Here is a 5,609-nt window from a genome sequence, read left to right on the forward strand (position 1 = left end):
TATTCTGAAATATTGCAGGCCACAGAGAAGAATCCTCAGAGCCCGGATCTGGCTCTCTGAAATCCTCAGGGAGGAGTTGGTGTGGTTGGATCCAAGCCCAGCCACAGACCACTCTGAACCCCCTACATCTATTATTAGTTTAGATAGATAATTTAGATAAGTAAACAAGATAGATAAATTATATATGTTACTAGCAAGGATATATTAGTAACACATATATATTATTAATAGATATTACGTATTTTATGAAAATATAAACATTAGGAATATATACATGAGGATTATATACATTAGGAATATATACATTAGGAATATATATGTTAGGAACATATACGTTAGGAACATATACGTTAGGAACATATATGTTAGGAACATATACATTAGGAACATATACGTTAGGAACATATAATATGTTATGAATATAATAAATATTATTGATGTCTATTATATGTAGTAGTTTGATATATATATTATCTTTTTAAATAAAATAACGAGCTTACCTAAATTGACTACAGAATTGATAATGAGTGCACCATACAGGTGCAGAGGAACTTGGTGGGGAAAAAGTGAGAATTATGGGTGGGAAAAGTGAGAAGGAAAGGGTGGGAAATGTGAGGGAAAAAATGGTGGGGAATGTGAGGGCAGAAAAGGGCGGGAAAAAGGCTGGAAATTGAAGGCAAAAAGGAGATTAAACTTGAGTGAAAAAGATGGGAAATGAGAGAAAGAAAAGGTATGAAACAGAAGGGGAGAAATGGTGGGAAACATGAGGGGCAAAAAGGGCAGGAAACATCAGGGGGGAGAAAAGGGAAGAAAATGTGAGGGGGAAAGGTGGGGGGGAACGTGAGGGGAGAAAAGGGTGGGAAATGTGAGGGGAGAAAAGGCAGCAAATTGAAGGCAAAAAGGACAATAAATCGAGTGAAAAGGACAGGAAAAGAGAGGACACAAAGTATAAAACAGAAGGGGAGAAATGGTGGGAAACATGAGGGGAAAAAGGGGAAGGAAATGTGAGGGGAAAAAGGAGGGGAAATGTGAGAGGAGAAAAAGGGGGGGAAACATGAGGGGAAAGAAAGGTGGGAAATGGAAGGCAAAAAGGAAAGTAAACTGGAGTGAAATGGAGGGAAATGAAAGGAAGGAAAGGTAGGAAACAGAAGGGGAGAAAAGGTAGGAAATGTGAGGGAGACAGGGGTGGAAAATGTGAGGGGGAAAAGGGAAGGAAACGTGAGGGGAGAAAAGGGCAGGAAACGTGAGGGGACACAATGGTGGCGATCATGAGAGGCCAAAAGGGCAGGAACTGTGAGGGGGAGCAGAGTGGGAAATGGAAGGCAAAAAGGACAGTAAACTTGAGTGAAAAGGGCAGAAAATGAGAGGAAGAAAAGGTAGGAAACAGAAGGGGAGAAATGGTGGGAAAAATGAGGGGAGAAAGGGGAAGGAGGCATGAAGGGAAAAAGCGGGAAATGTGAGGGGAGAAAAGGGGGGGGGGAATGTGAGGGGAAAGAAAAATGGGAAATGGAAGGCAAAAAGGAAAGTAAATTGGAGTGAAAAGGACTCACTTAATGATGGAAATTAAAAGGGAGAAGAGGGAAACATGAGGGGGGAAAAGAGCGGGAAACGCGAGGGGACAAAATGGTGGGGATCATGAGGGGCCAAAAGGGCAGGAAATCTGAGGGGGAAAAGTGGGAATTGGAAGGCAAAAAGGACAGTAAACTCAAGTGAAAAGGATGGGAAATGAGAGGAAGAAAAGGTATGAAACAAAAGGGGAGAAATGGTGGGAAATATGAGGGGAGAAAGGGGCAGGAAATGGGAGGGGAAAAAGAGCAGGAAACTGCGAGGGGAGAAAAGAGCGGGAAACGTGAGGGGAGAAAAGGGCGGGAAACGTCAGGGGAGAAAAGGGGGGAAATGTGAGGGGAGAAAACGCACCAAATTGAATGCAAAAAGGATGGTAAACTTGAATGAAAAGGATGGGAAATGAGAAGAAAAGGTATGAAACAAGGGGAGAAAAGACGGGAAATGTGGGGGGAGAAAAAAGCAGGAAATGTGAGGGGAAAAACGGTGAAAAATGTGAGGGGAGAAAAGTGAATGAAACATGAGGGGGAAAAAGACAGGAAACAGGAAGAAAAATGGGTGTAAAAGATAAAGGGAAAAAATGCAAATAACATGAGGCCAAAAATGATGGGAAATGTGAAGGGACAGAAGGGCGGGAGTTGTGAGAGGAAAAACGGTTGGAAGCTTGAGGGGAAAAGGGTGGGAAACGTGAGTAAAAATGGAGAAAATGTGAGAAAAATGACCAAAAAAGAGCCCTGGGGTGCTTTGATTCCTTAATGCTGCCACGGCCAAAGCAAATCCTTGCAGGGGATTCTGTGGGAATTTGAGGGGTCCTGCTTGGGTGTGTATTTGTGTGCATTTTGAGGATCTCAGACCCCCTCTCCAAATTATGAGAATCTCTCAAATTGCCCCCCAAATTGTGTGACCCCCCCCCTCAAAAAAATTCAACCCCAAGACTGAACCGCCCCAACCCATGTAAGCCCCCAAAATCAGAACTCTGTTTTCACGATTTCAAATTGTGTGCACTGAAATCGGAGATCCCACCCCAAAAACGAGACCCCCATTATGGGACCCTCAACCCAGAGTTGAGTGACTGCCCCAGATCCGACCCCCCCCCAAATTGTGTGACCTCCCCCCCACCAAAATCATGACCCCCCCCACCCCCCACCTCCCCAAATTCCCCGTTTTTCGCCCCAAAAAAACTCACGGAGCCTCAGCAACGATAAAAAGGTCTCGGCAACACCCACGACACGCCCGTCACGATACACCGTAGAAAATGGGGGGGGGGTACCGGGGGGGGCCCCTCAACCCCCCCAAAACCCCCCAAAAACCCCGCGGGGGGGGCGGGGGGGGGAGGAAAGGAGGGAAGGGGTGCGGGGAGGGGGCCCCAATATATATAATAATAATAATAATAATAATAATAATTAAAAAAAACCCCGAAATGAACAAAAAAATGGGGAGAGGGTGGGGGGGGTAAGGAGAGAAGCCCCCCCCCCAAATTGAGGGGGGGGAAGGAAATAACCCCCCCCATGGTGGGGGAGGGGTTGTGTGTTGGACACCTGGGGGGGGGGAATTCGACCCCACCAGGGGGGGCAAATTTTGGGGAGGGGGTAAATTTACCCCTGGGGGGGTATAAATGCCCCGGGAGGGAGGGGAGGAATTACCCCGGGGGGGGGCAAATGCGACCCCCGGGGGGGGTCGGGGGGCAAATACAATATGATACATAGAGACTTTGACCATATACACTATTTACAGACCCCCCCTCCCCAAAATCCCGGGTGGGGTGGGGGGGGGGATAAGGGGGGTCCCCGCACCCCCCCAAAATCCTTGGGGGGGGGGGGGGTGTTTGGGGGGTGTCCCCTCCCTTTGAACCCCCCCAAATTCATCCGGGGGGGGGGCAACTTGGCAATAAATAGCTCGGTGAGGGGGGGTTGGGGGGGGCTGATGGTGATTTTGGGGACCCCTCCCCATCCCTTGGCAGGGCCCCCCCCCACTCTTAACCCCCCCTGGACCCCCCCCCCCAAATTTATGTACAGCTTCCCCTCAAGGGGGGGTGAGGGGTGGTCCCGGAAAGGGGGGGGGGGCAAATTTTGGGGGACCCCCCCCCCTCCCCAAAAAAAAAAAAAACCCCGTTGGCTGCCTGGGATTTTGGGGGACACCGATGTTGGGGCACCCCCCCCTCCAAAAACTGGGGACCCCCTCCCCAAAATTGGGGCCCCCCCCGGGCGGAGAGAGGGGGCTGCTAATAGACATTTATACATATTTATAAATAGGGGGGGCTCCGCCGGGGGGGCGTTTCTGGGGGGACCCCCCGATTTGGGTGGGGGTGGGGACACCCTTTTTTTTTGGGGTGGGGGGGTCCCTGTACCTCTGCCAATTTCTAGAGCCCCCCACCCCAGAAAAAAAGGGGAGGGGGACACACAGACCCTGCTGGGGTGATTTTGGGGGGGGTCCCTAAAAAGGGGGCGCCTCAATTTTGGGGGGGGCTGTACCCAGAGAGGGGGGATCCGCAAATGTGTGGGGGTCCCAACTTTTGGGGTGCAGCTCGTGGGGGGAGCTGTCCCCCAATTTTGGGAGGGGGGGTCGTTGTGTCCTGGGGGGGTCCCCAACTCTGTCAGAAAATGGGGGGGTTCCCCCAAAGCTGTCCTTGTTTTTGAGGTATTCCCATTTTTGGGGTGTCCCCATTTTTGGGGTGTCCCATTTTTGGGGTGTCCCCATTTTTGGGGTGTCCCTACTCTTTGGGGGCGTCCCCATTTTTGGGGGGCCCTCCCACCCCCTCAGGGGATCCCCCTATTCCTGGGGACGAGGTTCTGTCCCACTCCCCCTCCTTTGGGCGTGCCCCCCAAATTTTGGGGACCCCCCACCCAAATTTTGGGGGACCTCCCCGAGTTCTGGGGACCCCCCTGATGTTTTTGGGGTGCCCTAGGGGGGTCTCAAGTGTGTCCCCACTGCAGGAGCTTCGATCCTTATCCCAACCCCCCCCCCCCCCCCCCATTTTGAGGGGCTTTTGGAATAGTCCCAATTTTTGGGGGGTGGTCCCCTCCATATTTTGGGGTGCAATTTTTTTTTGGGGGGATCCCCCCCATATTTTGGGGTGCCCCGTCCACATTGGTGTCACCATGGTGGGAGGTTCAGTCCTTGTCCCCTCTGCCATTCTGGGGGTGTCACCTCGTTTTCTGGGGGGGATCCCCGATTTCGGGGGAGTCCCCAAATTTTGTGGGAGGTTCCCATCTTCTGGGGGGATCCCCGTATTTTTGGGGGATCCCCGAATTTTGGGGTGCCCCACTGGGGGGGCGGGGTGGGTCTCCCCCACATCGGTGTCCCTATGGTGACAGGTTCAGTCCTTGTCCCCCCCACCGTTCTGGGGATGTCACCCCATTTTTTGGGGGGGTTTCCCCATTTTTAGGAAGGTCCCCATCTTTTGGGGGGGTCCCCTTTTTTGGGGGGGGGGGTCCCTCATATTTTGGGGTGCTCCCTCCACGTTGGTGTCCCCATCCTGGCAGCTCCATCCCTGTGGCAGGAGGTCCAGTCCTTGTCCCGGGGGTGTCCCCTCTCCATCCCGGGGGTGTCACCCCGTGTTTTGGGGGGGATCCCCATGTTTTGGAGAGGGTCCCCATCTTTTGGGGGGGGTCGCCACATTTTGGGGTGCCAGGTGTCCCCATCCTGGCAGCTCCATCCCTGTGGCAGGATGTTCAGTCCTTATCCCGGGGGTGTCACCCCGATTTTTTTTGGGGGGAACCCCCGATTTCGGGGGGTGTCACCCCGTGTTTTTGGGGGTGTCCCCGTTTTTGAAGGGTTTCCCATATCTTGGGGTGTCCCCACTGTGGGGTTCCAGGTGTCCCCGTCCCGGCAGCAGAAGGTTCAGTCCTTATCCCAGGATGTCCCCTCTCCATCCCGGGGGTGTCACCCCGATTTCTGGGGGGGGGGGGGGGGGGGGGTGTCCCCGATTTCGGGGGGCGTCTCCCCGATTTCGGGGGTGTCCCCGTTTCTCGGGGGGTGCCACCCCGATTTTAGGGGGTGTCCAGGCGTCCCCACCCCGGCGGCTCCATCCCGCGGCAGGAGGTTCG

This window comes from Ammospiza caudacuta, chromosome 34, assembly GCF_027887145.1.
Source record: "Ammospiza caudacuta isolate bAmmCau1 chromosome 34, bAmmCau1.pri, whole genome shotgun sequence".
Taxonomy (NCBI): Eukaryota; Metazoa; Chordata; class Aves; order Passeriformes; family Passerellidae; genus Ammospiza; species Ammospiza caudacuta.